Source organism: Microcebus murinus, chromosome 30 (genome assembly GCF_040939455.1).
Source record: "Microcebus murinus isolate Inina chromosome 30, M.murinus_Inina_mat1.0, whole genome shotgun sequence".
Classification (NCBI taxonomy): Eukaryota; Metazoa; Chordata; class Mammalia; order Primates; family Cheirogaleidae; genus Microcebus; species Microcebus murinus.
Window position 1 is genome coordinate 7,870,558 of NC_134133.1, and position 9,158 is coordinate 7,879,715.

The 9,158-nt window shown below is 42.1% G+C and overlaps 1 pseudogene; it reads right to left on the bottom strand.

Annotated features, from left to right (window-relative positions):
- Nucleotides 1–8,031: 8,031 nt before the first annotated feature.
- LOC142865598 (protein lin-28 homolog A pseudogene) lies at nt 8,032–8,506 on the bottom strand (annotated as a pseudogene).
- Nucleotides 8,507–9,158: the final 652 nt, after the last annotated feature.

Consider the following 9,158-nt stretch of genomic DNA (forward strand, 5'->3'; position numbering starts at 1 on the left):
CCACGGAGTACTATTCAGCTCTAAGAAACAACAGTGATCTGGCACCTCTTGTATTTTCCTGGATAGAGCTGGAACCCATTCTACTAAGTGAAGTATCCCAAGAATGGAGAAACAAGCACCACGTGTACTCACCAGCAAATTGGTATTAACGGATCAACACCTCAGTGGACACATAGGAATAACATTTATCGGGTGTCGGGCGGGTGGGAGGGGGGAGGGGGAGCATGGGCAATATAGGTAACCTTAATATTTGTACCTCCATAATATGCTGACAAAAAATTAAAAATAATATATAAAATATTTCTATCAAGATCAGGGACTGGGTCTCCTAGGGTTGAAAGCCCTGATATGTAGGGTCTCGTAAACCAGGTTCAAGAACTTGGATCTCATCCTTAAAATGATGGAAAACCATGGGAAAATTTTAACATTTAGAGTTACTAGATAGGATTTTCATTATGAAAAGATCACCCAGGCTGCTCCTTGTGGAAAACGATGAAGGAAGAAGAGTGATGTGTCCCCAAGACTTAAGTCTTTTTCTCCATTATGAAATGAAAGCCCTTTTTATGTCTGACACCTCACCAGGGAGAGAGACACACGCCAGCTTCGATCTGAGTGACTGCATCTGTCTGTTTCAAAGTCGCCCTTGAATTTATGCAAATCAGCATTGATTGTCCTTCAACGATAGCAACAACCACAACGAAAAATATAGAACGTTGTAAAAGAACAATCAAATATTGATCCTCTTTAGATATGTGGAATGTTGATAAGGCATGAGAAGAAGAGCTTTGAAGACTTCAGATGAGTCATTAAGGGGAAAGGATTTAAAGAACATGCTCTGTTTGGGGACTCATAGGCATTTTGTCTCCATGCTCTTTGCTCCTTGCAAGGAGGCTGGGGAATTGATTCTCTTGCAGACCCACTCAAGAGTTCACGAATCTATCAGCTGTTCTCTCCTTAATAGGCCACCACGCTTCTCCATGTGCGTCTTTGAGATATTTCTACGCTACCAGTACTTGCACTTTCGGAGCATGTGATAAAGAATGAGAAATGTTTGAAAGCCAGAGTAGTATATGGGCAGCCACATGGAAAGATCTTTCACATGGAAGCAAGCAAGGATAACCAGGCTGAGATTTTGATGGACAAAATTGACAACTGGCCAGAAAATTTAAAATATAGAGCTAGAATCTACTTAGAACTCATGAAAATCGGCAAGAAAAAAAGTCAGACAACCCTATCAAAGAGTGGGCAAAGGACATGAACAGAAACTTTTCTAAAGAATACAGAAGAATGGCCAAAAAACATATGAAAAAATGCTCAACATCTCTCATCATCAGGTAAATGCAAATCAAAACTACAACGAGATATCACTTATCTCCAGTGAGAATGGCCTTTATCAAAACGTCCCAAAACAATAGATGTTGGCGTGGATGCAGAGAGAGAGGAACACTCCTACACTGCTGGTGGGACTGCAAACGGGTTCAACCTCTGTGGAAAGCAATATGGAGATACCTCAAAGCGATACAAGTGGATCTACCATTTGATCCAGCAATCCCACTACTGGGCATCTACCCAAAAGATTAAAAGCCACTCTATAAAAAAGACATCTGCACTCGAATTTTTATAGCAGCACAATTCACAATTGCAAAGCTGTGGAAACAACCCAGGTGCCCATCAATCCATGAGTGGATTAATGAAATGTGGTATATGTACATCATGGAGTACTACTCAGCTCTAAGAAACAACGGTGATCTAGCACCTCTTGTCTTTTACTGGATAGAGCTGGAGCCCATTCTACTAAGCAAGGTATCCCAAGAATGGAAAAACAAGCACCACATGGACTCACCAGCAAACTGGTATTTACTGAGCTGCACCTAAGTGGACACATAGGAACGACAGTAATAGGGTATTGGGCAGGTGGGAGGGGGGAGGGGCGGGTATATACATACATAATGAGTGAGATGTGCACCACCTGGGCGGTGGACATGCTTGAAGCTCGGACTTGTCGGGGGAGGGGAGGCAAGGGCATTATTTGAAACCTAAAATTTGTAGCCCCATAATATGCTGAAATATATATATATATGTGTATATATATATATATATATATATATATATAGAGAGAGAGAGAGAGAGAGGCTTCTAAAATGTCAAGATATGCCTTCCCACTGCCTAAGGCCTCTCTAGCAAATCCTGTTAGTTCCCCCTCTAAATGGATCTCGAATCTCTCACCTCCACCTTTACTACCTTTATGCACACTGATGGCACCTTGCCAAGGCAGTTTTGCAACAGCCTCTGATTTAGTCTCTGCTTTCGTTGGGATTTTTCATACCCACCTAGAACAAAGGTGGTATTTTCCCAGTTCTTGAGGGGAAAATGATTTTTACAGAATGCCCTCTGTTTCACATTTTTCACCTTAATATTTTCTCACATATTTGGTGCTAGTTCCCAAATAAAGGGAAAAAGAGCAAACTGATATTCCTGGGTAAGAGTTAGAGAAAAGTTAAGTTCAAACACTTCATTTTTCTGGATGGTACCTAGGATTTTATTATAATAATGCTTTATGCAGTAATATATCATGATCCCTCCGTAATATTAAACGGGATAGGAAATAAAAATAATGCTTTATAGCATAATTATATATATATTAGCATCGTGTTTCTAGTTCACAGGATGAAATTTAATCCATCAGTATTTAGCAGCGTCTGGGAAAAATGACAATTTCTGAGTCTCACCATCTGAAACGATCTTAAAACATCTGTGCTACTTGGAATAGAATCCACTTATGCTAAAATGTTTATTGATTGAACTAAACTCCATCCAATCAATAAACAAGTGAGTTTTCTAGGATGGGGTTCAGCATCTAGATACGGGAGTGAGGTTGTGCTACAGTAAATCAGTGAAACCAGACCAAACCTGGCAGCTCAGCAGTCGAAGTGGAGCAAAACAGAGTGAGGAGTTGAGGCAGCCAAACTCGAGCCATAAAAGCAAAGATAGATGGAGGCCGTAGAAATAAATGGGTCCCAAACCACTGAGCAATATTTCCAAAATGCCAATGAGGAAAAGCAGTTTTTCTAAGCCATCTCATCCAAACTGTCTTCGGTCAAAGCTTTATTCTCTCTTTGAAAGGAAAAAAAAAAAAAGGCTGCCAGGGAGGGGAAGAAATCTTAGTTCTTAGTGGAGGTAATTGTGCCAAGGGGAAAGAAAGGAGGAGATGGAGAAGTGAAAGTTAGAACTTTGAAAGCAAGAGGGAGCCGGGAAGAGAAATGACGGTAATAAAATCTCAGGGGGAGAGATGTAAGGTGGGTTGGAAACAAAGATGAATCAAAGCACACTGTCCCCTGAACAGATTGTCAGTGTGTGTGGGCTTGACACTAAGCAAATGCAAACTCTGAACTAGCTTACAAACTGTTTATCATACACGTGGCAGACCGAGAATGAAACCACTTAAACACCAAGATCCTCCATAGAAGTTTTTTTTTTTAAAGTTACCCACATGGATTCTAATAGTTTCATACCTTGGGTTTAAGTCTGTTATCCAGCGTGAGTTGATTTTTGTGAGAGGTGAAAGGTGTGGGTCTTGCTTCAGCCTTCTACAAGTGGCTATCCAGTTTTCCCAGCACCATTTATGGAAAAGGGATTATTTTCCTCAGTGCATGTGTTTGTCTGCTTTGTCAAAGATTAGATGGCTATACGAGGATGGTTTTATATCAGGGGTCTCAGATCTGTTCCACTGGTCAATATTCCTATTTGTGTGCCAATACAAGATTGATTTAATTACTACAGCTTTGTGGTATAGTTTGATATCTGGCGTACTAATACCTCCCATTTTGTTTTTGTTACCTAGAATTGCTTTTGATATGCAGGGTCTTCTCTTGTTCCAAACAAAGCGTAAAATTATTTTTTCCATATCTGTGAAGAATGATGTTGGGATTTTAATAGGTATTGCATCGAATCTACAGATCAGTTTGGCTGGGCAGTGGGTATGAATGGTCAGTTGACAGAAGAGAAAAAATCCAAATAGCCCATAAAAAGGAAGAGTTAATATCAGAGACTTGCTAAGTAGAATAGGAGGATTTTCTTTTTTTTTTTGTCTATGATGTAGGTACAACTTAAAAATGGATGACATCTGGCCAGGCATGGTGGCCCGTGATCCTAGCACTCTGGGAGGCTGAGGCAGGAGGATCACTTGAGGTCAGGAGTTCAAGACCAGCCTGAACAAGAGTGAGACCCCATCTCTACTAAAAAGAGAAAATATTAGCTAGGAGTGTTGTAGCGCATGCCTGTAGTCCCAGCTACTTGGGAGGCTGAGGCAGGAGGATCGCTTGAGGCCAGGAGATTGAGGTTGCTGTGAGCTAGGCTGATGCCACGGCACTCACTCTAGCCTGGGCAACACTGCCAAACTCTGTCTCAAACAAACAAAAAACCCCCCAAACCACATACCATCCAGTACTATCAGAATGCAGAGAAATGCTGGGGGCAGTATATATTGCTTAGCAGATTGGCCATATCATTTTAAATTAAAAATACACATAGCCTTTGACACAGTAATCTCATCTTTATCAATCTATTCTATATAGATAAAAATATATATACAAGATGATTCATGGCAGCATTGTCCATAGTGGCAAAAAAAATGAATTTTGATCACTAGGAACTAGTTGAATAGACTGTGGTGCATCTATACTACAGCTTATTATTAAGAGATTATTAAACATTAGAAGGTATTTTTGATGCAAACAATTGCACATGAGGTATCAAAAAATTAGCAAAGCAAGTTATAAGTAATGTGCAAAGCATGATGCCCTCTTTTTAGTAAAAACAGAACAAAGTTTTTATAGGTATATATTTATAGGTATGTAAATAGATATACATTTTTAGGTATGTGATAGGTATTTTATACCTATTTTATAGGTATATAGGTATATATTTGTGTTTATAGGTATATATTTAGGCACAATGAAAGGTGTTCAATTAGACATATTCTTAACGTTGAAAGTGGTCTGGGAAGAGAGAATAAGAAATAAAAAAAAGAAAGGTGCAGAGGAATTGTCTGGACCACTTGCCCCCAAACCTTCAGATCTGTACATATATAGGGAATAGAAGACTTTTAACAGTAGTAGTAGGATTATGAGTAGTTTTGATCATTTTCTGTCATTTTTTTGTTTTTGTTTTACTAAAATGGTCATGATTTTTTTTTAATTGGCAAAAGTCAAGTTTATCTCAAAACTTAGGAAAAAAATGTAGATGACATTTACCCCCATTTTAGCCACCAGGAAACAGAACGTCGTAGCTGGTGGGACACCTCTCCTAAGATTCCCGATAGCGAATGGCGCAGAGAGGTGGTCGGAGCCCAAGGTTTCGCCAAAATGACAGCAATTTACAGATCAATATGAAAACGATAAAAGCAAGACATTAGACAAAGGGGGAATAAAACTGTTAGCAGAAAGAATGTTGGAGGAGAACACAAACCACAAACGTGCTAATGGAGCTGTCAGCCGAGACAGCGAAGTCGCCAGCCTACCTGAGCCCCAGCGCTAGTCTACACCGAGAATTATTATTGCAAGGGTCCCCTTGATGTGTGTAGGCGAGTTGAAAAGTCTTCAGGAATGTACAGACCAATTATCCAATCTGGGGCTGAAAGTGGCAGTGGTAGGAGAGGGAGGGACAGAGAAAGTGCCTGTCCCTGTTTAACATGTGGCGGATTAGACAAAGGTAGCGAGTAAGGAAACGAGCAAGTTTCACGTCGCGACTGAGACGAGACGATGATGGTGCCAGCGTGTGCCCACGGAGGAGCAAGGGTTCAAGGCACTTGTAAGCCGCGTGCTGTGGGAACATGAAGCCATTTAACCCTCACGGCCCTTTGGGAGGCAGCCACTAACTATCTTGCAAGCGAGCAGACGGCAGAGGTACTTGGCTAAGTACCTGGTGAACGTGACTCGAGGCACAGGTGCCCGGGTCCTGGGCATGTGTTACATAAACTGCGGTGCTATGTGCTATTACTGCTGGGTGCAAAGTGACCAGGAACACCCCTGCCTAGTCGTGAAAACTATGCAGATCATTGGCACCGGAAACTTTCCACTGGGGCTGAAGGAGACAGAATCACTTTGCTTCTAAGACCCTGTGGTGGTTGTCTGTGTTTCAGACCCTTCCTTGTATGTATACAAATCTAAAGATGCACGCATGTGACTTGGCCGTTGTCTTACAAAATTTGGATCGTATGCTTGCTACCCAATAGTCATCAGTTTGCTTTTTTTCTCTCTTGATAAGCCGTGGATGTGTTTCCACCATGTGTGTACATACAGATCTTCAGTGGTGTTAAATGCTGCATAATCCGTCACGTGCAATGGTTAATAGATTTGCATCTCATTATTTTGCTAGACTAAGCAAATAGGAACCAAGAAGGAATTAACTTCTGCCTCCAACTCTACCTCTTTGCCCCCCCCAAAAAGGGGAGGAGTTAATTAGTTGACTTTTAATTAATTAACTCTAGGAAGAGTTCAATATTTAGGTTCAATACCATTTAAGAAAAGTGAGAAATATACCTTGATAACTGTACTATCTAATGGTCTGTGGTATGCAAATAGATTTGTATATATATTTAATATTTAATCTATAAATGCAATTATATATAATATATATTTATCCAGCATAATATATTAATATGTTTAATACGTTTTTTTTTTTTTTTCAGTACCAATAAGTCTTTATTTATTCATTGTATTTTCCCAGGGAAAGTAGAAAGGAAGGGAAAAGAGTCAGCATGTGTGCTACAAAATGATTAGAAAATGGGAAAGGAAGTACCCAGTACAGCAAAATCAACCATCAAATAAACATACCCCAGGATGGGGTCACCAAAGCCCAAGGGGGCTCAGTCTCCTGCAGTTCAGGAATAAGGGGAAGGGATCAGGAAAAGAACAGACAAGTACAGGCTTTCCTACCCTCCCTCCCTCCCCATAAATTCAAGATTTCACACAAAGCTTTGGTTTCTAGCAGTAAACATGGAGTTACATTCGTCCGTCTCCTATTAAACAATCTTGTGGCCACTTTGACATAAGTTTCTTGCACCTGTATAATAAAATTTCCTGAGTGACTTGGATATACATTCATAATCCCTTTCTTGGTCTCCTGCCCTCACTTTCTATATGGAAGGCCCCCAATTGCATCTCTCTACTTTCAGATTACAGATTAAGTAGGTTTGATCCATCCAAAATACAGCAGTTGTTGCAAGTGTTTGGCATGAATCACCATCAAGAAATGGTCTTGACTTAAGAGGTTGGGAACAAGGGATGGAGGGTTCCTAGCTTCTTCAGGATTTTTGCATAAATCATTGAAGAGTTGTGGAGACATCCCAAGAATTAAATGCATTATGTGTGTGGGTGTGTAGGTTTTCTTTTGGGGGGGATGGGAAAGAGGGTAGGGTAGGAGACAAGTTTTTAGGACAGAAGATCTGGTGGAAAATAGGAAACAGGGCTTGGGGAACACAAAAGAAAAAGGTTGGTGTTCAAGATCCCCACTTGAAGAAGAGGCCCTCCACACACTAATGTTTCCGGTCCTTTTGCCTGGTGCAGAACCTGCTGTCAAAGATGCTTTGGCTATTTTTCTCTCAATACAAAAAGAAGTTTGTAAACAATAAAACCCCAAAAGAACATGAAAACCAACACATTATATTTATACAAACTAGGCCACCTAGCAATCACCAACTCAGTAAAGTCCTACAAAGCCCAGACAAATACAATAACTAGAGGGGGGCAGCATTTAGGGGAGACAAGAACTCAGGATCCAACACACACCACCCAATGCATTCTATTGCATTTGTCCCGTTTCAACACAGTGAGGTAGGTTTGCGGTGATCTCACAGCATGTAAACGAAACCCCCTTTTGCTCCTTCAGCTACCATGACACTATTAATGACTACTGCAGCAGGGCAGGACACTGGCTCAGGGCACCACAAAAGGCCCTCATTTATGGGTCTCCCTGGAACCTAAGACATTTGAAAGGTTAAGGATTTTAGTCCTCAATTCATATATCCATCCCTCAACAGCATAGGATGAGTACAGGGGTATTGGTCTTAAAACTTATCCTTACTAACTCATAGTTTTTACAAAAACACACATACACGCTGTTGTGCATGAGTAGGTCTAGCCAAACCCAGTGAATGGATGGCCGCCTCTCACTCCCGATACAGAACACCCCACCAGGTCCAGTGGCTCGGACAGATTCCAGTTGAACTCAACTGCCTCACCCTCCTTCAGGCTCCGGAAGCCTTCCATGTGCAGCTTACTCTGGTGCACAAAGACGTCCACAGGGGGGTCGAGGGCGACCCCGGCGCGGGCGGTCATGGACAGGAAGCCGAACCCCATGCGCACGTTGAACCACTTACAGATGCCGGCACCATGGAGCAACTGCGGCTCGTCCGCAGCCCGGGCGCGTCCTCCGACACCTCCTCGGGCGCCTCCTCCGCCGCCTTGGCGCAGCCACCTGCAAACTGCTGGTTGGACACGGAGCCCATGGTCGTCGGCTGAGCCCGCGGCCCCTGGCCCCTGCTCAGGCGGCTGCTGGCCCCAGAGAAGTCCGGAGGCAAAGGGGTGGTTCGGAGAAGAGGCTGCTACATCTTCCCCCGCACTTTAATACGTATTTTTAGAACGAATGCACCCACAACCTTCTCACTTTTTGATCTGTGGAGTTTTGCTTTATTTAAGGAGACACACAGGTAGGTTTTGGTACGTTCTGCCGTCTCAGCGCAGTTTAGTCTCTTAGCCAAGACTATAAAATGCAATAATTAGTTCAACGCACAAAGGTTAGCTAGTCTTTTATCATATTAAACAAGAGGTTCATTTGTGCCCCCATGGAATCCAAACCTTGCCTGCTTTATTTAGGGAGCAGAGGTACGTCTCAGCCACTCACTACACTTTGCAGGAAGATGATATTGGTGTATTTGAAACTCCAAGTCGACGAGATGGGAGTTCATAAAAATGCTCAGTAGATTTCGGCCGTGTTTGGCTGAGACCTTGTGGAAGGAGACAGACGTGTAAATGAAGTCAACTTCTCACACCTCTGGGATCCATGACAGTCTGAGGTTGCCCTTAACACACAATTAGCCCGGCTTGTTAATCACGTTTAACAGGTGTTGAGTAATGAACTGAGACAGGGCCCTCGCTGGG